General features: G+C 40.0%; 1 protein-coding gene and 1 non-coding gene across 3 annotated transcripts in view; one reads left to right on the forward strand and one right to left on the reverse strand.

The window, feature by feature from the left end:
- The window catches only part of CACNA1D (calcium voltage-gated channel subunit alpha1 D), a 294,778-nt gene that overhangs the window by 229,525 nt on the left and 37,453 nt on the right, over positions 1-27,800 (reverse strand). The window lies entirely within an intron of this gene.
- TRNAS-AGA lies at positions 17,290-17,361 on the forward strand. Its single transcript has one exon. It is a non-coding gene; the product is annotated as a tRNA-Ser (tRNA).

The following is a 27,800-nucleotide window of genomic DNA, read 5'->3' on the forward strand; positions in this document are numbered from 1 at the left end:
TGAAAAATGCACTTGAGGTTCAACAGCAGACTGGATGAAGTAGAAGCACAAATCAGAAAGCCACAAGATATTATGGCAGAAAACTTAACTAATCTGGGAGAAAACAAATATCCAGCTCCAGGAAGCCCAGAAAGTTCAAAATAAGATGAACCCAAAGAGAACCACGCCAAGATAAAATTTATCATTTTAATTATAATGTAAGGATAAAGAGAAAATCCTAAAAGCAGTAAGAGAAAAAACCAATTTATTATGTACAAAGGAAACCCCACAAATCTATCAGCAGATTATTCAGTATAAATTTTCCAGGCCAGAAGGGAGTGGCATGACATATCCAAAGTGCTGAAAGGCAAAAAACTTACAACCGAGAATACTCTACCCAGCCAGGTTATCCTTCAGAATCGAAGAAGAGAGAGTTTCCCAGACGAGCAAAAGCTAAAGGAGTTCATCACCACTAAAGAAGCTTTACAAAAAGCGTTGAAGGGACTTATTTAAGCATAAGAGAAAAGGCCTTAACTGCAAATAAGAAAATACATGAAAGAAAAAATCTCACTGGTAAAGGCAAATATATAGTAAATGCAGTAGATCAACTACTTATATAGAGCTAGTATGAAGGTTAAAAAGCAAAAGTAGTAAAATCAACCATAACTACAATAATTAGTTGAGGGATCAACAAAATAAAAAGATGTAAATTATGAAACATGGGTGAGGGGGGTAGAGTTTGTAGAATACATTCAAACTTAGGCAACTATCAACTTAAGATAGACTGTCACATATATATGTTGTTGTTTATATATGAACCTCATAATAACCAAAAAATAAAAACCTATAATAGATACATACATACAAAAGAGAAAGGAATTCAAACATAAAATTAACGAAGGTCATCAAGCCACAGGGAAGAGAACAAGAGAAGAAAAGAATACAGAGGAACTATAAAAATGAGAAAACAATTAACAAAGTGGCAAAAGTCATACCTATCAGTGATTATTGTAAGTGTAAATGAATAAACTAAACTGTCCAATCAAAGGACAGAGTAGCTGAATGGATTAAAAAAAAAAAAAAAAAAGAAACCAAGACCCATCTATATACTGCCATGGCAGGACCAGTCTACCCACCAGCAGGCCAACACCAGGTCTGAAATACCCTGGGCCCCTTAGCCAGCCTCCACATGATCAGGCCCCATTCCCCAGTGGGCTGACACAAGCTTTGGGACACCCTGGATCCTGCAGCCATCTGTGTCATGAAACAGCTCCTCCCACCAGTGGTCTGATACCAGCTCTGAGACCCATGGGCACTGCAGCTAGAGACCTCAGGACCCTGCTTCTCCCACAAGCAGGCCAGCACCAGCCCTGGGACACCCTCTGGGCTCCAGCTCTGCCCATCAGCAGGCCAGGTCCATTGTGGGACACGATTGGCCCTTCGCCCAACAACCCAAGGATCCAGCCCTACTTACCAGTGGTCTGACACCAGCTTCAGGACCCCCAGAGACCTGCAGGCAGTCTCTGGGACCCACTCTACCCCTAGTGAGCCAGCACAAGCACTGGCACCTCTAGGGCTCCAGCCCTGCCCACCAGCGGGGCAACACAAGCTCTGAGATACTGTGAACTCCTTAGCCAGGAACCCCAGGATCCAGCCCCATTCACCAGTGAGCCAGCACCAGCTTTGGGACACCCTGTAACCCACAGCTAGCCATGGCGCCACCCTCCAGCAAGCCAACACTAGATCTGAGAAGATCCAGAGTCACAACCACCCACCACAGAACCCAGCTTTGCCTAACTCTGGGACCTGCCAGGGTTCCACAGACAGCTGCATAGTGACCTGGTCCTGCCAACCAGTGTCCAGCAGCCTCTACACAAGGCAGGGCCTGACAACCAACCAGACCAGGGGCCAGTCACACTTACTAGACCACCCACAGTAGTCAGCTCACCACAACAGAAGGACCCACACAGCCCACGCAGGAGAATACCCCTAGAACATACAGCTCTGGTGACCAGAGGGAAGTGCACTGCTGGGAAACACTGGAAGTCTACAAAACGCCACTTCTCCAAGGTTGGGAAATGTAACCAACCTACAAGATACACATAAATAAAAACAGCAAATTAAACACAATGAGGTGACAGAGGAACATGTTCCAAATGAAGGAACAAGACAAAACCCCAGAAGAACCAAGCAAAGTGGAGATAGGCAGTCTACCTGAGAAACAGTTCAAGGTAATGATGGTAAAGACAATCAAAGAATACAGAAGAATGGATAAACAGGATGATAAATTGGAATTTTTTGACACAGAGTTAGAAAATATAAAGAAGAACCAAACAGATGAAAAATACAATAACTAAAATGAAAAATACACTAGAAGAATCAACAGTTGATTAAATTATACAGAGGAATAGATCACAGAGCTGTACAACAAAATAGTGGAAATCACTGTATTTGAACAGAAAAGAAAAGAATAAAAAAGAAATCAGAGCGGTTTAAAGAGACCTCTGGGACAACATCAAGTATACTAATATTCACATGATAGGGTCCCAGAAGGAGAAGAGGTGGGGGGAGGGGGACAGAGAACATATTTGAAGACATGATAGCTGAAAATTTCCCCCTAACCTGGGAAAGGAAACAGACATCCAAATTTCAGAAGTGTATAGAATCTCAAACAGCAACAGCCCAAAGAGGATCACACCAAAACACATTATATGGCAAAAATTAAGGGTAAAGGAGAGAATATCAAAAGCAGAAAGAAAAATCAACAAGCTGCATACAAGGCTATCAGTTGACTTTTCAGTAGAAACTCTACAGGCCAGAAAGGAGTAGCACAATGTATCTGCAGTGATAAAAGGAAAAAATCTACAACCAAGAATACTCTACCCAGCAAGACTTTCATTCAGATTTGTTGGAGATAAAAAGTGTTACAGATAAGCAAAAGCTTAAAGACCTGAGCACCACCAAACCAGCTTTACAAGAAATGTTAAAAGGACTTCTCTAAGTGAAAGTGAAAAGAAAAGGCCACAACTAGAATAACAGGAAAATTACAAAAGGAAAACGTTCATCAGTAAAGGCAAATATATATTAAAGGTAGTAAATCAACTACGTACAAAGCTAGTGGAAAAGTTAAAAGACAAAAGTAGTAAAATCATCTACAGATGCATAATAAGCAGTTATGGGATACACAAAACAAACAGTCATAAAATATGATGTAAAAACTAATCATAAGGGGAGGGGAGTAAAGAAACAGGATTGTTACAATGTGTTCAAGATTAAGACATCAGCAACTTAGAATAATTACATATGCATATAGATTGTTATATATAAATACCATGGAAACCACAAACCAAAAATCTATAATAGATACACACAAAAAGATAAAGAAATCCAAACATAACACTAAAGATAGTTATCAAATCAAAAGGGTAGAGGGGAAAAAAAAAGCTATAAAAACATGCCCAAAACAATTAACAAAATGTCACTAAGTACATATCTATCAATAATTTTAAATGTAAAAAACTAAATGCTCCAATCAAAAGACAGAGTGGCTGAACAGATGAAAAAACAAGATCCATATCTATACTGCCTCAAGAGGTTCACTTCAGATCTAAACACACATGCAGACTGAAAGTGAGAGGATGGAAACAAGTATCCCATGCAGATGAAAATAAAAATAAAGCCAGTGTAGTAATACTTTGACAAAATAAATTTTAAAACAGACTGTTACATGAGGCAAAGAAAGACAATAGAAGAGATCAACCCAAGAAGAATATATAACAACTGTATATATGTATCCAACACAAGAACATCTCAATATATAAATCAAATATTAACAGACATCAAGGGAGAAATTGACAGTAACATAATAGCAGGAGTCTTTTAACACCCTACTTACATGAATGGACAGATCATCCAGACCCCCCTAAAAAATCAGTAAGGAAACACTGGTCTTAAACGACACATTAGATCAGAATGACTTAAGATATGTAGAGAACATTCCACCCAAAAGCAGCAGAATACACATTCTTTAAGTGCACGTGCAGCATTCTCCAGGATAATTACATGCTAGGCTACAAAACAAACTTTGGTAAATTTAACAAAATTGAAAGCATATCAAGCATCTTTTCTGACAACACAAAACACTATGAAACTAGAAAACAATAAGAAGAAAACTGCAAAAAATACATACACGTGGAGAGTAAACAATATGCTACTAAACCAATGAATCACTGAAGAAATCAAAAAGTTCCAGGAGACAAATGAAAACAAAAACACAATGATCCAAAGTCTGTCGGACATAGTAAAACCAGTTCTAAGAGGGAAGTTTATAGTGATACAAGCCTACCTAAGGAAACAAGAAAAATATCAAACAACCTAACCTTACACCTCAAGTAACTAGAAAAAGAACAAACAAAACCAAAAGTTAAAGTTAAGAAATCATAAAGATCAAAGCAGAAAAAAGAGAAATAGAAACTAATAAATAGAAAAGATCAATGTAACTAAAAGTTGGTTCTTTGAAAAGATAAACAAAACTGATAAACTTTAAGCCACTCATCAAGAAAATGACACAGAAGGCCCAAATCAATAAAATCAGAAATGAAAGAGAAGTTACAACCAACAGCATAGAAATACAAAGGATCCTAAGAGACTACTAAGAACAACTATATGCCAATAAAATGACAACCTAGTAGAAATGGACAAATTCCTAGAAAGGTATAATCTCCCAAGACAGAACCAAGAAGAAATAGAAAATATGAACAAACCAATTACCAGGAATGAAATTGGATCAGTAATTTAAAAACTCCCAACAAACAAAAGTCCAGGACCAGATGGCTTCACGGTTGATTTCTGTGAAATCATTTAGACAAGAGTTAACACTTACCCTTCTCAAATTATTCCAAAAAGTTGCAAAAGAAAGAACACTTCTAAACTCATTCTATAAGGCCAGAACCACCTGATACTAAAACCAGACAAAGATATCACAAAAAAATAAAATTACAGAACAGTATCGCTGTTAATATAGATGCAAAAATCCTCAAATACTAGCAAACTGAGTCCAACAATACAGTAAAAGGTCATACACCATGATCAAGTGGGATTTATCCCAGAGATGCAAGGATTGGTTCAATATCTACAAAAATCAATACAATATACCACATTAACAAATTGAAGAGTAAAAAACCATAAGATCATCTCAATAGATGCAGAGAAAGCTTTTGATGAAATTCAACATCCATCTATGATAAAAACTTTCCACAAAGGTATAGAGGAAGCATACCTCAACATAATAAAGGCCATATATGATAGGACCACAGCTAACATCATACTCAACAGTGAAAAACTGAAATCATTTCTTGTAAGATCAGGAACAAGACAAGGATGAGCTCTCTTGCCACTTTTACTCAACATAGAATTGGAGGTCCTAGCCACAGCAATCAGACCGAAAAAAAAAAAAAAAAAGGAAATGGAAAGGAAGAAGTAAAATTGTCACAGTTTGCAGATGACATGGGACTATATGTAGAAAATCCTAAAGACATCACAAAAAATTAATAGAGCTCAATGAATTTGGTACAGTTGCAGGATACAAAATTAATGCACAGAAACCTGTTGCACTTCTATACACTAACAATGAAGTATCAGAAGGAGAAAATAAGAACACAAACCCATTTACAATCATATCACAAAGGATACCTAGGAATAAAACTACCAAGAAAGTAAAATACTTGTACTCTGGAAACTAGAAGATACTGATGAAAGAAATTAAAGATGACACAAACAGATCAAGAGATATACAGTGTTCATGGATTGAAAGAATATTTTTTAAATGATCATACTATCCAAAGCAATCTACAGATTCAATGCAATTCCTATCAAAGTACCCATGGTATTTTTCACTGAACTAGAACAAATAATTTAAAAAATTTGTATAGAAACACTAAAGAACTCAGAGCCAAAACAATCTTAAGAAGAACACTGCTGGAGGTATCACACTTTCTGACTTCAGACTATACTACAAAGCTACAGTCATTGAAATAGTATGGTAGTGGCATAAAAACAGACACAAAGATCAATGGAACAGAACAGAGAGTCCAGAAATAAACCCACACACTTATGATCAATTAATCTATGACAAAGGAGACAAGAATATACAGAGAAAAGGGAGGGGGAGAGTATAGCTCAGTGGCAGAGTGCATGCCTAGCATGCACAAGGTCCTGGATTCAATCCCCAGTACCCCCATTAAAATAAATAAGTAAATAAATAAACATAATTACTTTCTCCTCAAAACAAAACCAATAAATAAATAACATATTTTTAAAAAAAATATACAGAGAAAAGATAGTCTCTTTACTAAGTGGTGCTGGGGGAAACTGGATAGCTACAAGTAGAAGAATGAAATTAGAACATTTTCTCATACCATATATAAAAATAAACTCAAAATGGATTATAGACCTAAATGTAAGACTGAAAACCACAAAAGTCCTAGAAAAAAACAGAGGCAGAACACTCAACATAAATCATAGCAATTTTGGGTGGGAGGTCTGACTCCTAAGGCAAAGGAAACAAAGGCAAAAACAAACAACTGGGACCTAATTAAACTTAAAAACTTCTGCACAGCAAAGGAAACCATCAATAAAACAAAAAGACAACCTACTGAATGGGAGAAAATATTTGCAAATAATATGACCAATAAGAGGATTAATATCCACAATATATAAATAGCTCATACAACTCAGTACCAAGAAAAACAAACAAATAAAAATGGGCAGAAGACCTGACTAGACATTTTTTCAAAGAAGACATACAGATAAACAACAGGCACAAGATACTTAATGTTGCTAATCATCAGAGAAACACAAATCTAAACCACAATGAGGTATCACCTCACACCTGTCAGAATGGCTATCATCAAAAAGATCACAAATAACAAATGTTGGCAAGGATGTGGAGAAAAGATAACCCTCGAACACTGTTTGGTGGGAATGTAAATTGGAGCAGCCACAATGAAAAATAATATGGAGGTTCCTCGAAAAACTAAAAATAGAAATACTATACCATCCAGCAATCTCGCTCCTGGGTACATATCCAAAGAAAATGAGAACACTAATTTGAAAAAATACATGCACCCCAATGTTCATAGCAGCATTATTTGTAATAGCCAAGATATGGAAGCAACCTAAGTGTCCTATCAACAGAAATGAATAAAGAAGATGTGGGGTGTGTGTGTGTGTGTGTGTGTGTGTGTGTGTGTGTGTGTGTATACATATACACACATATGCACGTACACACAGTGAACTACTACTCAGCCATAAAAAAGGAATTTTTGCATTTGAAACACATAAATGGACCTGGAGGATATTATGCTTGGTGAATTAAGTCACACAGAAAAAGACAAATACTTTGTCACTTATATTTGGAATATTTGGAATATATTTGGAAAAAAAATAAATAAAACAAACCAATAAATACAACAAAATAGAAACTCAGCTATAGAGAACTAGTAGTTATTATGGAGAGGGAAGGGGGCAAGGCAAATAGAGGTAGGGAATTAAGAGGTACAAACTACTATGTATAAAATAAACACACTACAAGGATATATTGTACAGCACAGCGAATATAACCAATGTTTTATAGTAACTTTATATGGAACAGAATCTATAAAAATTATCACTGTGCTGTATATCTGAAGCTAATATAATATTGTAAATCAACTACACCTCAAAAAAACAAAGACAATAAGAAACAAGTATTAGTGAGGATGTGGAAGAAAGGGAACTCTTGTGCACTGTTACTGGAAATGTAAATTGGTACAGCCACTATGGAAAACAGTATGGAGGTTCCTCAAAAAATTAACAGAACTACCATGTGATCCAGTCATTCCACTTTGGGATATTAATCCAAAGAAAACAAAAACTTAATTCAAAAAAAATATGCACTCCCATGTTCACTGTAGCATTATTTGCAAAAGCCACAATATGGAAACAACCTAATTGTCTACTGATAGATGAATGTATAAGGAAGATGTAGTGTGTGTATATATATACACAATGAAATATTACTCAGCCGAATAAAAGAATGAAATCTTGCCATCTATGACAACATAGTTGGACCCACAGAGTATTATGCTAAGTGGAATGAGTCAGAGAAAAACAAATACCGTATGATTTTATTTATTTGTGTAATCTTAAAAAAAAAAACAACCAGAAATAGAATTATAGATTCAGAGAACAAACTGGTGGTTGCCAGAGGGGAGGGTGTTGAGGGGACAGATGAAATGGGTAAAGGGGATTAAGAGATACATACTTCCAGTTATAAAATAAATAACTCACAGAGATATAATGTATAGAACAGGGAATATCATCAATAATATAATAACTGCATGGTAACAGATGATAACTAGAATTATGATTATTTTGTAATATATAAATATATGGAATCACTATGTTGTACACTTGAAACTAACACTACTGTAAGTCAATTATAATTCAATAAAAAATAATAAAGTGTATCTTGTCAGTTCCAAGTTCAGACGAGGGTAAAGTCATCTTTCTACTGTTATCTTTCTACTCCAAAGTCAAGCAAAATGAATTTAATAAGATAGTTTAGAAAAAAGGTTAAAAAAAATACCCGGAGCAATCAAAGAAGAGGAAATCAAACTTACACTGCATATGTCAAGTACAGAACCAGAAAAAGCTGGTGGAAAGGGCAGTGTGGCAGAGCTCCTGACCCTGCCCAGGCTCCTGAGGGCAACCCTGAGAAAAGATTCTCACTCACAGGCTCCAAGGTGGAGAGAAGAAGGCTGAGAAGGTGAAAGCCCCCGGTCTTCAGAAATGAAATAAAGCCCTCAGGAGTGAAACCCCACACTGAAGGCATGGGCAGAGGTAAAAAGGGCCTGGAGTCTGTCATCTTCCCCAGGCACAGACTGAACTGCCCCGGGGAGAGGATCACTCACAGGTGGAAAAGTGGGCCTGGGTATAGGAAGAAACAGGCCTCCAGCAAGAGCCCTTGCCATCCAAGACCTCACATGCCAAAGAAGTCTGAAAATGCTCCCCAGCACTGTACCTGCAGCCCAGGAGGAGACACACTGTTCCAATAAGGCAGGCAGGGTGCCTGGCACCCAGTCACCATCTAAGCCATGTGTCAGGCTCCAGGTCAGATATCCAGCAGTGAAAAGAAACAGCCTGGCAAACATGCAGAGCTGGTTTGGGGGAGAAGCAGGCCCCAGCTGTCCAGAGCGGATGGAACGTTAGCTGAGAGTCCAGCCTTCGTGTCCTGGGTAACAAGAACCAGTGAAAGGGTCTGACCAGGGGGTTGGCAAAAAACTGCAGAATATTATTGGTGTAAGCCTCAGAGCTAGGTTTTAGCAAAACTACAGTTGATCCTTCCCAGCATCTAGCACAGCAGGTGGCAAAGAGTGAGTACCTCACAGTTTATTACCAGCACCCAGGACCAACAGGCACACAAATGAGGGAGCTGGTGATTCACTGGCAGCGGCTGTGTCAGAGTGGGGATAAGAAGGAGGTCGGTTTGTACTGTAGCAACCGTGCTTCTGTCCCCATCCCCCTCTGCTCCCGGCAGTCAGGCCCCAGTGACAGAGGCTTGGGAACCTGAGTAAACTTCCTCTGAGGCTGCACTCACAGGGAGGTGGAGAGAGCCCTGGGTCCTCCAGACAGAGGGCTAGCTGGAGCACTCGACCCTAAACCTGCCCAACTCCAAAACCAATCAACCCTTTGCAAAGTTGCCATGTGACCTTGGCCAAGGAAAAGCGTTCACTCCTGTGCTATTTAAGTGCACATCCGCACTAAACTAAGAGCATTTCTTTCTGGGATTGAAATCTGGCACCGTGGGGCTTGGGCCCAATGCAAATGTATTTCCTCAACGATGAAAACAGTCATCTAATTAAAAACTGGCCAGAGTAACTGAGGACAACTATATGTTCATCAGTTTAAGATGTTTTTTGGCATAGAAATCCCCCCCCAAAAAAACATAGCTTTAAAGGAAATCTGGCAAACAATTAGGCTCTAATCACTTTGCCTTGATACCTATTCAAACATTTTAAATAGGAATGATATCATCACTAATTTTATTTATTTCAGAGGGAGCTGACAAAACAAATTTCAGAACATATTTCCATCTCCAAGCTCAAGTAAGTGAAAAAACACTTCTGGGTCTCAGTCTCTGACTACCTCTCTCCCCCAACCCTTATTAAAATATCAGTAACTTAAAAATCTGTACTTTCCTCCCAACCTTCTTGTCGCCTCTGGAGCAGGTTAGGATCACGTGGGTCTGGGAACTTTTCTCGTGGTTGTCCTTGGACAAGAAGCAATAAAATGAAGATGGCAAGAGAGAACTTCTTTAAAAAGTCTACAGCGGCTGACTGCAAAGAGACCGACAAAATAACCTATCTCAAAGAACAATTGAAAAATTATCCAACCTCCTAAAACCATGTTATATATCCATGGAGAATCTTCAAAATGATCCATGAAATGAACATCTTTTCAAAAAAGAAATTGGCAGTGAGCAGGTCACATGGCTGCCTGACCCAATTATAGGGGAAAGCCTGATAGTTCATTAAGAGTCAAGGAATGCCGAGTGGGAGACTTACCCGCCTCCGGGTGGCACGATGCTGCTAAGGGAGAGAGAACTGGACCTAGGGTGAAGGAAAAAACCTATGCTGTCATCCCTGTGCCATGGTTCCGGGGGGAACTCAGCACCATTACTCATTGTCCTTGAATGTCTTGGTAATCAGGGAACATTAAAAAACAGAGGAGAACCTGACTGCTTCTCTGAATTGCCTGATCCAGGTGCCATACCTCATCAGCTCAGGACAAGAGCCCCAAGCACAGGAAGGAACCTTGAAGGCCAGCCAACACCCTGCTGCCATCTGCCCTCAAGCAGCACCCCTGGAAGAGGATCCCTGGCTCTCCTTCCTCTCCTCCAGCAGGTCCTTCCCCCGGGGAATGTCAAAACACTCTTTTTTACATGGGGCCATCCAGAACAGGCCAACACCACACACCACCTCTTCCTCCCAGCAGTTCTGCGAGGTTTGAGCACAACAATCAGGCTGCTGTCAACCCATCTGTGCATCCAGCTGAAGTCGCCTTCACGTTAGCTCCCTTTATTCTACTTCTGTCCTATGCAGACATGCACAGCTGCTCAGGAGAAAAAAACAACCCTTTGAGTATTTGAAGAAAAGAAGACTTCTCATCGATGCTCTCTAATTTACTCAGTGTTAAAGGGCCAAGGTGAACAGCCAGCCAGCACAAGAGCATCATTAACAGAAAACCTACCAATCTATCAATTTATGATAAACTCATCAGAAACAGGTCTGAAAACCATTTCTGGGCTATCTACAAAGAAAATGCTTGAAAAGCCAGTGGAGAATATGAAGAAAATTTTTTAAACAAGTAAGACTCCAAGGGCAAGTATAATATCCTTCAAAGAATCAACTTTCAGAGAATTTTATAAGTTAGTGGTTAAACACTACTGCTTGCATAGCCCTCTTTAGAGCAAGCACCTGTAGATATATATCTCTTGTCACAGTCATTTGAGATAGAATCAGCTCTTCATAGAATGTCCCAAACTAAAAATTCCACCACATTTCCTTACCTCCTCACTTTAAAGTAGAGGAGCTTATGGCCCAGAAGAATACCCATTTTTGCTCAGGGCCCTGCAACAAGTAAGTAGTATACATGAAGTAAGAGCCTAAGTCTACTGTCTAATTATCTAGAGCCAGGTCCACTATATCTACAGGGTTTCACAGGCTCAGGCATATGGAAATTCAAACACATAGGTATATGTCATTTCCATCTGGCAGAAGCAATGTAAGCGAATTTACATTAAGGCACATTCAAGATTAGGACAATCAGACTGCATAAACAAACACAAATTACTATGACATCAGGGGGGACAAACAAAAAATGACTCCTGTGTTGAACTGTCCTCTGGTCTGCAGAGCTGAACCCCAAGCAGCAGTGAGAAGACTACTTTTGCACTTTATTACAGACAGTTTCTATCATTCTTAAATCCCTTTAAGTACTGTAAAACAACACAAAGATTTATGAGGCCTGCAACCATTATGGAAAACTGTATGGAGATTCCTCAAAAAAACTGAAAATAGACCTACCATATGATCCAGCAATCCCACCCTTGGGCATATATCCAGAGAGTACTCTAATTTGAAAAGATACATGCACCCCAATGTTCATAACAGTGCTATTTACAATAGCCAAGACATGGAAGCAATCTAAATGTCCACCCACAGATGTCTGGATAAAGAAGTTGTGGTATATTTATGCAACGGAATACTACTCAGCCATAAAAAAGAATAAAATAATGTCACTTGGCACAACTTGGATGGACCTAGAGATCATCATTCTAAGTGAAGCAAGCCAGAAAGAGAAAGAAAAATGCCATATGATATCACTTATATGTGGAATCTAAAAAAAGAAAAAAAGAAGACACCAATGAATTCATCTACAAAACAGAAACAGACTCACAGACATAGTAAACAATCTTATGGTTACCAGGGGAAAGCGGATGGGAAGACATAAATTTGGGAGTTTCAGATTTGCAAAGGTTAACTACTGTATATAAAAACAGATAACAAATTTCTTCTGTATAACATAGGGAACTATAGTCAATATCTCATAATAATCTTTAATGAAAAAGAATATGAAAATGAATATATGTATGTATATGCATGACTGGGACATTGTGCTGTACACCAGAAACTGACACATTATAACTGACTATACTTCAACAAAAAAAGATTTATGAAGCCCTGTAAATAACCAGACTATTTAAAAATAATCCATTATTCAAACTTTAACTTATACTGCTCAACATCCCGACACCAATTACTTTTAATTAATGATGCTTAACAAGTACAAAAGAAGCTCACAATGAATGCCTGTTGAATTAATTTCCTGTATTTCAGGCAAGAAGGATATGTGGTTGCCTTCTTTGCTGCTCAGTTCCCTCTTCTATAAAATAAAGATGATGACACTACCTATCTGCTAGCACTGTGTGGGCATTAAATGAGAACATTCATGTAATGTACTATAGCAGTGCCTACAGTAAGAACCCACTATATGGTAGATGTTGTTCTTACATTTCTAAAATTGCTGTCTTGTTCCTAAACAGCAGATTAGAAAGGGAGATAAACTGCAAGCAAAAGTAACACCTAACATACTGGAGGGAAGGAAAAAACAAGACCCAGATACAAGAATCAGCCAAGTATGAGACTGGAGCCTTTTACTAAATAGGGACAAACAACCCAAAGGCATCATTCCTCCAGCAGAGGATAATCTTCAATGTCCCAAACAGTGACCCTGTGTGACAGAACATCAGGTTAGGTTCCCAGCAGTCTGCTTATAAAAGCAGTGTGCGTGTTTGTGTATGTGTGTGTATGTGTAATACATTTCAAAGAATTTCCTTGCAAAATGGATTTTTAAAAATAAAGAAAAGGTCTGCTCCTCATAATGGATAAAAATTCAGCTTCAGCACTCTGGAAAATTTGGCTCTCTGGAAGGATACAATCTGTGAAGGAACACAGCCAAGGTGTATTCTTCAGTTTCTTTGTGCACCAACAACTAAGCCCCAAAGCTAGTGTATTTAACATGTTTCTAACCATTCCATCAAATCCTCTTTCAGGAGAGAAAGATGCAAAGAGGGAAAACAAAGACATAAGGCACAATGAATCAGAGGACCAAGAGAGGAAGAGGAAAACCAACCACAGAGAAGTCTGCACATCACCTCTACTCTCTGACTGAAGGGAAAAAACTCCTTTTTTGATGAGCCTAGATCACCCTCCACCCAGCCAGCTGTAAAATCTGGGATAACTGTCCTCAGATCCTCTTTTCAGGACCAATCCCTGTTGCTCATGATAGAAAGGCTGCCCAGCAATGCCAGGAAGTGGTCCCATCTTACTGTACCCTTGGGAGAAAGCTCTGGTAGGGAGAGGATGTTAGAGGGACAAAGGCAGAACTTTATTGCCTTGTAATTTCCAGCTCTACTCAGAGTAAGTAAACCAGTACTAAAATTTCACAAGGAGGACGAGAGGTCTCAGCGAAAGCTGTCAACGTCCCACCATGGGTCATGATAGCCAGCAGGAGAGGCACTGTCCCCAAGGGACCACTGTCATCAACGTTAAGAGCTGGTTCCAAATGAGTCTCCTTGGAGAAAACTCCCTGTCTCTTCTGTCTTCCCAGCCCTCCAGCACACACTAGTGCACCCTCTATGGCCTCCAGCAGAGGCAAGCAGAACCCTAGATGAGGAACCCATCGAGGGGCTATCAGGACTTCCGACAAGGAGAGAGAGAAAGACAAAGCCAAGGTCAGGGAACCAAGTCTCTGTCCACCCCCTGCCCTGGCACATTCACAGGAGGCAGAAGAAAAAGAGGATCGAGAGACACTGTAATTATTACATTCCACCTCCCTTATGAGATGGTATGCTCCCAGAGGGTAGTGACTGGGCCCCCTCATTAATGACATTTCTAATGCCCAACAGAGGGCCTGGGCACCAGCTGCCCTCCATCAAGAGCTGCTAAGCAAAAAACAGGGGCTGGCAGACAGAGGCAGGTGAGCCCCCGGAGCCATGACCAAGAGCCCTAGTGCTATGCACTTAGCACAGTGACGGCAAGAGCACTGGACTCAGACTCAGGATGCCTCATTTTATTACTGATTTGGGCATTTATTCAGTCAATAACCCTGGACAAGTCACAATATCCAGGAGCCTCAGTTCCCCTCATTTGTCAAATGGTGGGGGAGAGTGAGTCCTGCCTCCTCTTTCTTGTGCAGTATGATTGATGGGATCAAAAAGGAATAACAAAGTAAAGACTCTCTGGGCAAATATTAAGTACTATATAAGTAGCGTATGCATTGCAATTTACTACAAACAACTTTTCTACAGAAAGTCTCACTTGAGAATTCCATTTTAGGTCTATAAATGATCCACTGTTTGAATAATTTTTCCATGTGTTTCTTCATAACCATGGTGCATTACTATCCCCACCATGAAAATTAAAAAAAAAAAAAAAAAAAGCACAGACTCACAAAACGCCAGCCACTTGCCCAATGTCAGGGTGCAGGGCCGTCTACTATCCATTTACTTTGCAATTTCTTTGGACAATGCAATGGATTTAATAATAATCATGCTGACAGGGCCAGGCTGGTGAGCTGAGCCCTAGAACACAGAACTTTCCGCAAAGACACTGGAGGACAGAGAGGAGACAAGGGGCAAAAAAAAAAATGCAGATGAAATGCCCAATCAAAAATGAAGCAAGATCTCTTCAGAGTTGGCATCTCATCCCTGCTAGTGAAATCCTGGCCCTCACAGCCTTTCAAGGACTAAACTATGGTTGTGAGCAGTTGGTCACCAGAAGCCTAAGCCAAAAGCCAGTCTACTATGATAAAACCAAGGACAGAGATTAATCTGAACCCTGACAACTGAAAAGCTATAAACTCAGTGCACCTAGAGGTACAGTTTGGTTTGGGGACCCCACCCAAACTTTGACCCACTGAGGTGGTCCAAGCATTGCTCTGAGGGTTCCTGGAATCATCCAGATTCCAAATGCAGCTGCCAGTCCCCCAGGGTCCAAATCTCCCCCCCAGCACTGTGACAGAGCAGCCTGGCGCTGCCCTTTCATGGCTAAGCAGTGGTAACATCTAAATTACAGCTCAGCTGCTGCAGCCACCATTGTGGCCAAAAGCCAGGAAGCACCTAGAAGGAACTCAGGGGCTGGAGGGCCTGGCCAAAGAGACCCAATATGCAACATTCATGACCCTTCTTAACCATCATTCCTCTAAGGAAGAAACTCCTTTCCCCATCCTTACACACTCCTCATCCTCCACCAGCTGATGCCCAGTTTGCATCGGTTAGCCATTCTAAAAGGCTCCAATCCCCACTGCTACTGCCTATTTGTCCCTGCTTCTGTAATCGCTTTACAAGAAGGGTGCATGAAATGGAAAGTGATAAACCACAGAGGGCACACAGACAAAGAATTACATCAGGGCACACAATAGAAACAATCTGGCCTTTCCACTGTTGCCAGAGGGCCTCCTCCCCGCCCCCCTGCCCCAACGCTGCTTTATCCTGTGCCCTGAATCCCAGCTGCTTTTAGAGTAAGAAAGTGTCCAGATTGAGCTAATTGCATCAAACAAATCGAATTTTGACATAATGGGGATTCTGAGGTCAGTCTTTACAAGCCCTTCCATTTTTCCCCTGAACCCCAAGTTACTTTTTCATTTATAAACAAAGAAGAACACCATGACCTTTTCCCAGCTGTCAGGAGCCTGTAAATTACTGCTCTACTGTGACAGTCCTAGCCTGAAGCTCTCCTGGGAATCATGTCTCCTGAAATCCTCACACAGCTCCTCCAAGAACCCCTTTCCAGCTCAGTTTCGCTACAAGGGCAAAAGCTTAATCGAGGTACATCCATATTTCACACGTTCATTTTGAAGGGAACCTGGCCTTCGTTTTCTAGAATAAGCTCTTCTCACAAACTCTGAGGTCTGTAAGCCTGCCTCCTTAACTGAGAAAGTGGCAGGATTGGTCATTGCCAGTCAATGTTGTGGGGAGGCTCAGACAAGGAAATATTCTGACAAGTAACTTGTGTTCAATGAGACATTCTTTAAAATGACAGAATTGTACCTGGGGTGAAGGGTGGGCAAAATGGGTGAGGGGAATCAAAAGGTACCAATTTCCAGTTACAAAATAAGTCCTAAGGATGTGACACATGGCATGGTGACGATAGTTAATGATACCATACTGCATATTTGAAAGTTGCCAAGAGAGTAGATCTTAAGTTATCACAAGAAAAAAATTTAACTATATATGGTGTAAAACAAACAAAAAAACTAAAGATCTGTAGAATTACAGTCACAAATATAATCAAAGAGATCATTTAGAACCACCCATCATCTCACTGTTGAAAAAACTGAGGCCCCAAACATTAAAGTGACTTGTGTAGGTCTTATAACATGGTTTCCTGAGTGAACACAAAGAGATGAATCTATAGTTTTCCAACCTGAACATCTCTCTCTCCCACCTCTAGAATTATACAACATTAGCTCATCCTTCTTGAGCACTCACTCTAGGCCAGGCACAGTACTAAATGCAGGTGTCGTGGGCGTCCCCACATTCTACAAATAAGAGGCTGAACAATCTGCCATGACTAGTAAGTAGCACAGCTGAGATCAGAACTGCCGTAGAGGACCAGGACCTGAGCCCTCCCCATGACAGCTTACTACCCTCAAGCTGGTCTGTCCACCACTCCAGTCTTTACATCTAAATACACATGTATAATGGGGAGAGCGATAGCTCAGTGGTAGTGCGCATGCTTAGAATGCATGAGGTCCTGGGTTCAATTCCCAGTACTTCCATTAAAAAATAAAAATAAATTAAAAAATAAATAAACACATATGCACATGTGAGATGCAGCTCGATCTGGAAATATAGCTCTTCTTTTGATATTACTTCAGAGAAGAAGTGCTAACCAATACCCTGCAGCCCAACACTGGAAATAGGCACAATGGCAGTTGACCCCACCAATCACCAAGCAAAAGACTGATGACTCATCGGGTAAAGTTGCATCTGATTTTTTTCCCTCACCTAGCCCTCCCAGGACTGGAGGTTCTCACAACCTCTTCATAGTACCTGGAAATTTCTCTCCCAGGGTTTTCAACTTGCTGGGAGCCAGACCTAGTCCCAGCACTCTCAGGAAGCCTCCAGCCACCTCAACTCTACCACCCACCTCACTCAACCATGAAATCCCAAAGCCGTCATTGTTAGCACTGCACTTTTCCACACTTTCCTAAATGCATGTGCTGCAGCACGTGTCCCTCTGTAGATATTTTTCTTTAAATGTTGCACAGGAGGGGTAGTTTAATGGTTGGGGGAATGGAGAAAGATTAAGGGGACACTTGGGACAAGTAAGACCTTCCTCGAGATGGCCAATGGTATGCACTTTTGGGTCTGTGTTTTGCCTCTGCCCCCTAGTCTCCAGCCTATGAAACATCCTGATTTATTACTTATGTGTCCTCAGTCCCAAGGTTCTTTAATGAATTAGCCATGGCCTTCACCAATGGGCTGACAGAGGTAGGGTGGATATAAAAATAAATCAGAAGGCATGGAAACAGACTGGAAGGAAATAAACAGAAACAGTAAAGACGGCTATGCCCATGTGGTAGTCATGGGTGGCTTTTATTTTCTTCTTTGTGCTTTTCCTTGTCTTTTAATGTATATTACTTGTGTAATACAAATGTTATCAATTGCATGTCCCCTCTCCCCTAACAAGAAAGTCTGGTGTTGGGCAGATCCAGGAGTGAATCTACCCATCACTGGCCATGTGATCCTGAGCAAGACAAGTAACCTCTCTGTATCTGTCTCTTCACCTGTAAAACGACAGTAAGAGTGACTTCGCCACCTCAGATATGAGAACTAAACAAGATAATGAGACCTCTGTCTGTCAGGAATGTTTTTTCCACTTTTGTAACAACTTTAAAATGGACAGGCCAAGCTCACAGCTAGCAATCCATATGTCAGTTATTAGGACAACGTTTATTATTCACATTTGTCTCAGGTGCTATATTCCTGGGTAAAGCCAGTGTCTTGCACAAGGACAGGCAAGTATTAAGACTTCAATAAATACACATCAATTCCTGGGTACATACCACACACCTACCTGGCGAGAGGGCCCTGAATCCTGCACACCTGGGGAATAACAAAGACTAACTCAGCTGTACACACTCAAGTTCTTTATCCCTCTTCTTCACCTCCACATCAGAAAAGGGTTACTCAGCAATAGGGGGTGGGAGCATTTAAAATCTGTATTAATTCTAAATTCAGAGAAGTCACACAGCTTTGGGTTAAATGGGTCTCTGGGGAATGTTCTGGATTGGGTTTTTTGCCCTTTTAACAAGAATAATGTTGACCCCTTCTTTAAAGAGCCTCTGAACAGCACTGACTCCTATTTGATGAAGAAGGAAAAATCACCAGTTCCTATCTGTTGGTAAGAAACTGGCATATGTTTTAGGACCCTTCTTCCAAACGTGGGAATTCTATATCGTCCATTCTTGTAAGCAACCACAGAACTTACAGGGAAACCTCACTGAGCCCCCTGAGGAAAACCAGCTGCGTTGATTTTTTTTTCACATTGTTTAAACAGCTTTGAGATGTAATTCACATGCCATACAACTCACCCATTTAAAATGTACAATTCATTGGTTTTTAGTGTATTCAGAGATCTGTGCAATGATCCTCACCAATTTTAGAAAATTTTCATCACTTCGGACAGAAACCTGTACCCTTTAGCTATCACCACCAATTCCCCCTTTGCCCCAGCCCTAAGCAAGCACTCATCTACTCTGTCTCCATATATTTCCCTATTCTGGACTTTCATGTTAATGGAATTATACAACATATGGTGACTTTGTGACTGGCTCAGCTGCTCTAAGTTTGCCATCAACCCAAGTAACCATCAACACACTGGTGGCCTAAGAAGTGTTCTGTATACGTATGTGTATATATATATAATGTTTATATATAATATAATATATATTACATATACACACACAATGGAATATTACTCAGCCAAAAAAGGATGACATATTGCCATTTGCAGCAATGTAGACAGACCTAGAGAATATTTGCTTATGCTTAGTGAAGTCAGACAAAGACAAAAACTATATATCACTTATATGCAGAATCTAAAAAATAATACAAATAAATCTACCCACAAAAGAGAAACAGACTCAGACACAGAAAACAAACCTATGTTTACCAAAGGCAAAAGCAGGGGAAGGGGATAAATTAGGAATTTGGGGTTAACAGATACAAACCACTATACATAAAACAGATTAAAAAATAGGGACTTACTGTACAGCACAGGCAATTTTAACCAGTATCTTATAGTAATCTATAATAGAATATAACCCCCCCAAAAAATCACTATACTTCCCACCTGAAACTAACAATACTTTAAATCAAGTACACTTCAATTAAAAAATAAAATATAAAATAATAAAAGACAAAAATTTTCCCCCAAAAAATGATGCCCTGAAGAGAGTAATAGAAAATTAATGGTAATAGCCCACTATACAAGTAAACTACTACCTAAACTCTATGCAATGGCAATCTGTGTGAAGACAAGCATTAAATCTCATAACCCCAATCCTCCATCTTCTCCACAGCATTTTCTATTCCCTAGAACACAGTTATGTACGTAAGAAATGTATGGGGGGAAAACAGCTATTCTCAAAGAACTATTAAAGCCAGAGAGGGGTAAGGGAATCATTTCAATCTGAATAAAATCTGAGATCCAAAAGGCTGGTGATAGTCTCTACTCTGGCGAGGATGATTACTCAAAAATCCAAGAACTCTCAAGTCAGTTGTCACAAAGAACATCACAGTCATTCAAAGTGGCTTCTCTGTGCTGAGTTTACAGCACAGTTAAGCATCTGCTTGCCTCCCTGTTCTTTACGACGTACACTCTACTCAAGTGTACACTCTCCTGTGAAATTTGTTCCAAACTAAAACACAGCTAAATCAGCCATTTCTTCCTTTGAAACATGGAGACTGATGTCAATCTTTTAAAAATAATCACATTGCAATTAATGCAAGTTAGGTCTAAAGAACTCACTTCCCATCCAGATAGTTTCTCTGGATGTGGTCAACTGGACTACTGACTATTTTACATGTATTACCTGAGAGCATACATTAATATTTATTCATTGTTAACACAACCAAATTATTGGACCTAGAAATTCTATTTAGAATTTGCTTTATCAATACACTCACATTTTATGCCAATATTAGCACAAGAGTTTTTCTGCAGCACTGTTTTAATAGGAAATAAAACTAGAAACAAAAGTAGATCTGTATATGGATGATATAGAAAGATCTCTAAAATAAAACTTTTTATGAAAAAGTAAGGTCCAGTATTATTGCTTTTGTGTAGATTTTTAAAAAGGGAACGTGCATAGTAAGACAAAGCTATAAAGCTTTTAAAAGATCAGCTCTTATTATACATTTTTACTATGGAATATTTTATATCTTTATTATATGTTCTAACCTATCTCAAGGTCGAGGAAGATTTCCTAAAGTAATACATAAAAAGCACAAGAAGTTGTGTTAATCAAAGGGCACCATATATATCCAAAAAAACCAACAACACTAATTCAAAAAGATACATGCACCCCAATGTTCATAGCAGCACTATTTACAATAGCAAAGTCATGGAAACAACCCAAATACCCATCAACAGGTGACTGGTTTAGGATGGGGGGGTTGTGCAAGCACGCGTGTGTGATGGAATATTACTCAGCCATAAAAAAGAATGAAATAATGCCATTTGCAGCAGCATTGATGGATCTAGAGATTATCATACTAAATGAAAGAAGTCAGAAAGAAAAATAAAAATACCATATGATATCACTTATATGTGGAATCTAAAAAATAATATAAATGACTCTATATATAAAACAGAAACAGACTCAGATATAGAAAACAAACTTACGGTTACCAAAGTGGGGGATAAATTAGGATACATGCAATTAACAGGTAAAAACTACTACACATAAGATAGATAAGCAACAAGGATTCACTGTATAGTGCAGGGAACTATATTCTGTATTTTTAATAACCTATAGTGGAAACTAATCTGAATAATATATATATATAACTGAATATATATATAACTGAATCACTTTGCTGTACACCTGAAACACAGTATTGTAAATCAACTATACTTCAATTAAAAAATGGCACCATATAGAAAGTGAAAATATAAGCCACAGAATGGGAAAAGACACCCATAACCCACATAACCAATGACAACCTGTATCCAGTACATATAAAAATGCCCACAAATCAAAATGCCTACAAATCAAGAAGAAAAAGACAGTTCAGTGGGAAAATAACCCAAAGACTTGAATAGAAACATCACAAAGAAGAAATCCAGTTAGTTAAACATATAAAGAGGTTTTTGACCTCACTGGCAATTGAGGAAACACTGAACTAAAGTCGCAGAGTTACCTACCATTTCCAATCAACATATTGGCAAGACAGTTACAAGTCTGACAATTCCAGGTGTGGGCAAAGATATGAAGCAATAGGACACTCACACACCGTTGGTGAGAGTTTGGAAAGAGGACACACACCTTTTGACCCAGCAATTCGACTTCCAAGTACATACTCTTCAGAAATGTATGTACATGTGCATCAGGAGACAGACACAAGGATAGACTTAGTAGCATCTTTTAACAGCTCAAAACTAGAAACAACTCAAATGTACATCAGTAGTAGAATCAATAAATAAATTATGGCCTATTCATCCAATGGAATATCATATTGACAAGAAAATGAAAACAAATTAATCTTACGTTGAATGAGAGAAAATGTAAAAGAATTCTTGCAGCATGATCTATTTGTATAGAATGCCAAAACAGACAAAACTAAGCTACATTGCTTAGGGATGGAGATATAAAATGATAAAACAAAAAAGGAAAGCAAAGAAGTCATTACCATCAAAATCAAGAGAGTGGTTACTCTGAGGGGAAAAGGGAGAGGGCTGTGGTCAGAAAGGGACCCTGTAGGTGTTTCTGAGCTTCTGCCATGTTCTACCTTTTGACGAAGGTGGTGGTTACACAAGTGTTGTACTTTACACGTTTTCTATGTGTGTGTGTGTGTGTGTGTGTGTTTACTATAAATAGCTGTTTGTGGATATGCACCTCTGAGCCCAGACTGTAGTTGTGAAATATTATTATCCACTAAAATAAAATAGGACTGACTTCCTGGAGAAATGGCTGATTCCAGATCCAGGGCAAGAAATCTCATCTTGAACAGCTTATACCAGATAAAAAGAAAGCTATCAAAGACTACCAGCTCCTGTCAAAAGGACTCAGGGACCAACATAAAAAGTCTCACAGTAGCCAAAAAGGGGAAAATATGAGCATCGATAACTTCAATGGAACTCATTAAGTATGCTTTAAATGCATAATACTTTTCTAAGTTACAAAAACAAAACAAACCAGTCACTGTTAAAGGACATTAATAAGCTAATACTTTCAAAAGCTGAACTTCAAAAAGAAGCCATGTATCAACTCATGTATCTTCGAACTAAAATTCCTCACCATCTAGATTTGGGATTGGCAACCTTTTTCTGTCAAGTCCCAGCCAGTAAATATTTTAGGCAACTATTCAATTTTCCATTGTAGCACAAAAGCAGCCATAGACAGTATGTAAACAAATGGGAGTGGCTGCAACCAAAAAGAAAAAAAAAAAAAAAAAAAGAATTATCTTCACTGAAATCTGAATTTTATGTAATTTTCACGTCAAGAAACAGTATTCATCTTTGGATTTTTTTCAGCCATTCAAAAATGTAAAACATCATCTTAGTTCACAGGCCGTGCAGAGACAGGCAGCAGGCTCGGTTTGGCTTGAAGACCACGGTTTCCCGCTCCTGCTCTAGATGCTCTAAACGTTTCTCGTGCCTCTTGGATCCTCTAGTCTGGAGGATATCATCTGGACCGTATGAAGCATTGGCTATTTTTACGTCTTTTAACCTAGTAGTTCCCATGCACTTCAACAATTCTTCTGCGAAAAATCAATACCATACGTTAACAGGACTGTTTGCAATTACTTCATTAGAGTATAGAATCTATTCTCTCAGTTAAAGAAAACAAAAGTGAACGGTCAAGATGACACGGATTTGCTTCAACCCATGCCAAGTTCAGCTTAAAAACTGACAAGAGTAAAAGAAAAATCTTTGACTCTTAACTTCTCCTGTTATTACTTACATGACTTAAGCTTCAAAATCTTTTGCAAACCAAAAAAAAAAAAAAAGGAAATTCAAAACTGTTTGAAGTCATGAGTTCTTTCAAAATTTCTGTGACAATTCAGTAAGAACTATAAAAGCACCAGTGTCCACAAAAGCAGAAACAGCATGCATTATTTTAAGTCCAGCCATATGTTATAATTAACAAAATAAAACCAACAAACAAAAACCAAAGAACCCAGGCCTTCTGTAGGCTTATCAAAGTGCTTATCTGTTACCAGTATTTATTGAACACATACTCTGTGCTTGGCACAAATTTCCCATTGATCATCACTACCACCTATAAGGCAGGAATTTGTATTTCCCTTAGAGAGCTGATGAAGCCAGAGCCCATGGAGGTCAAGTGACCTGCCCATTATTGTGCTAAAAAACTCAAAACTCAAGAAACTTAACCCAGCGTTCTGTGTATCTGATAGTCTACAAAACTCAATCAAATTATCTAACTCTAAAATGCAGTTTTTCTCTTCCAGAAAAGGAATAAAAATCTGTGGTCCAAGACACATCACAATCTTCTAATATATCTGCCCCAGCTTTCATCTAACTTTTATGGCTGATAAAACGGGATAGCAAATTATTAGTTTACTTTCCACTAGTCTGGGAGGAAAGGGATCCTTGTTTGCTTTTCCCAACCTCAAAAGAAACAACATGTTCTAATTCCACTCAGCAGAAAACATTAAGAAGATATGCCTAATGCAGAGCTCTAATTTATAGCCTTGCATGCAAGCTTTCCTACATGGGAGGTAATACTAGCCAGTCAATATTCACCCACAGGCCAGGAGGCTAGAATTCTAAGCCAGAGATAGATTTTTATTTACCTTTAAACAGAAGTGACAAGCAGCCAGCACATAATCTATTCTAACACGGGATCCTCTACTTCTTGTCACCCCTCCTCAGGTGGGCTGGTTTCCCTCCCATACATTTGGGGAGGGGGATCACTGGGGACCACAGGAGGCAGGGAGAGAGGAGAGGCTCTGATTGCTCCTGCCAGCCTTCCTTTGCATCAGCAATATACTCAGGGGAGGGTGCCCAGGCTCCACGTTCCCAACTATTAACGTGCTGCCGTTTTAAAGGAGCTACACAAAGGAAAATAAAGAGGAGGGCAAGAAATTCTAGTTCTCTGCTGGTTCCTGCATGTGACCTCTTCACTGAGCAGTTCAATTCCTCCTCACTCCCCCAGGTATCTGTGTGCACCAACAGACAAGGATTTACAGAAAGGAAAGGGTCCAGCCTATAGCAGCGATGTGTGTTGGAGAGAGAAAGACAGCGAAGGCCAGAGAGATGGACACAGAGCAGAGAAACAACCGATGAGGCACCTGATGAACATCCCAGGGAGGCTGGCAGGAGTGGACATCTGCAAACAGTGCTCTGAGCCCCTGCTGACAGTCAGGTCTCTTACAGAGACATGCACGAAGCGACATGTTGATATTAAAATAAACATATTACAAATTTAATTATACCAACTGCAGTTCATGATTTAGATGAACAGATGCTTGGAGTAAAAAATACTGAGCATGTAAATGTGACAGAAGGTAAGAAAAACCAGTCAGCAAGCAAAAAGGGGCAGGATTGGGGTGGTAAGGATATGGGTCAAAAGGCAGCAGAGAGAGATGGAGAAAGAGGAACAGGACTGGGCCTAGAAGAAGCAAAATATTTCAGTGACATATGATGAGGAGGAGGAGGAGGGGAGGTTCTAGAGGTTGAAAAGCACCTGGCCAGCCACCTCCCCTGGCAGTGCCAGAAAATGCAGAGATGATGCAAATACAGTCCCAATCCCCTTGGGATGTGGAGGGAGCACCGGAGAAGTAGAAGGGACAGAATGAGCACAGGCCCGTGATGCTCTGGAAGCACAAGGCTGGAGAAGATAAAAGTAGATAAAATAAAGCTTAAGCCAGCCATTTGTCAAGAAAAGTCATCAGTTGAATCACAGAAAGGAACAGCCACAAAGAGGGGAGGGGAGGGCAAGCACAGCCAGCCTACACACTCCACCCCCACAGAACTTCTGGAAGAATCTCTTTGGAGGCCACACCAAAGGGCTGAGTGACCTGAGGTACCTGCTTCATAAGCCCAAATACCTGGAATTACTGCGAAGAGATGCCCCAACGGGCCCTCATACACAAGAAGCACAGCCGGGCAATGGGAATTCTGCTCCCCTACGTCGCCCCACTGTAACCATCTCAGTTTCTACAGGGCCCTCGGGTCATCTACTCGAGTTGCCCACATCTGCCACTAGGAGTATTTTCAATATGATTCCTCTGAAATTTATTGTCTGTGTGATGATTCTACCCCATCTGTAATTATTCACAACTCTGCTGTCATCATTTAGTGCTTAAAGAATACAGCACCTATCTCAGTGCCCAGCGTACCGTTGATGCCAAATAATTGCTTGTCAAGTGCATAAGAGCTACTCTAAGAGCCAGGCTGGAACAAAGGCGCAGTGACACCTGGTAACTATGCCCCAAACCTTCTCCTTCCACATTCAAGGAGGATTAGCCAGCAGCTGCACATGCTCAGTGTCCTCACCTCTACAGCAGCCTTGGGCCTCCAAGGGAGCTGCCTCAGGCCCCAACAAGGGAGTAGACTGAGGGGTGTGGCCCCCACAATCTCAGGCAATCACAGGTTGCCCTCAAGGTCAGAACTGAAAGTTACCACACCAATACTTTCATATCCAAGGAAACAACTTTTGTAAAGAGAAACTCTCCCCTGACGCATACTGCATTTGAGAGGACAGTAAAATGAGCTGTACAGACCATCTGATAGCCAATAACATAAAAAGGAGTTTAAATACAAAACCTATCCCAAACTTTTTTTTTAAAATGAGGGTCACCCAAATCTGTTTTCATTTATCTTATGGCTCTCCTCCTACAAAAATAATTCTTAAATGTATACCTGACCTACTTCTCAAAATGATTTAAGGTGATACGCCATCAAGAACACAAAAACAAGCAGATTACCAAAATAAAAATAAGAAAAAAAATCACATACAAAAGTTAAAAAAAAAAAAGTATTTAAAACTTTGGCCAACCCAGCAACTATAATCAAGCAATAAATTTAGCTCTGAGCGTCTCTGAAGCCAAGACAAAAAGGAAAACATGATGGGAAATGCAGATATGTGAACAACTGACAGAGAGATTGCTCAAAAGGGGCACAGCTGAGACATCAAAGTCTGATCTGGTCGAGAGCCTGGTTCTCAGTCTCCATCTCTACCATCCTCACTAACTGGCCAAGCACTTGTTGCCAAGGCCACCAGAGCAAAAACTTGCTCCAAACCCTAGGTCAGTCAAGGGTCCCAGAGAAAAGCCCATGGGGCCAGACTCCCAAGTCCAACCTACTAAGTGATGTGGTGTGTCAGGCACCGATCACACAGCCAGGTGACAGGAAAGGGATCAGAGCCCTCTGTTCAGCACACTTACCACGCCTCTCCATTCCTCCCGGCTATAAAAGTATCAGTTGCATCCCATTTCAGAAGAATATAAAATCCAATGAATGTAAAGAGTTTTCACAAAATGAGTATCAAAAATAAACATAAAAGCAGCACACATGCAAAAGTCAGTACCACAACATCATAACCTCAAACTCTAGCCAATGACATGTCTCTTAAACATCAAAAGAGGTGACAAAATTCTAGTATTACTCAAGTGCTTAAAATCTCTTACCCTTATCCATCTCTTCATTCTCCTCCCCTGCCCTGAAGTGCCCACTTTACACTTCTCTCTGAATTTTACACACCCACCTCATTATAGCCTCTTGGAGCCTCAGTTTACTTCTCTGCCCCATGGTTGTGGCTGCAACTACCGGGGACAGCTCTTGGGACAGAGCAGCTGCTCCGTAAGTGGCGGTTATTATTGTGGTTAAAGTCCCACCTTCTCAGGAATATCTGCTCCATGTTTTCTCTCATTATTTATCCCCAGATCCCCTGCAGGACACAGAGTAAGATACCCACTGACTTCTCGTGGCCTTAATGACTTCCAAATGTTACCCTAATGGGTT

The sequence above is a fragment of the Camelus ferus genome, chromosome 17 (assembly GCF_009834535.1).
Source record: "Camelus ferus isolate YT-003-E chromosome 17, BCGSAC_Cfer_1.0, whole genome shotgun sequence".
NCBI lineage: Eukaryota > Metazoa > Chordata > Mammalia > Artiodactyla > Camelidae > Camelus > Camelus ferus.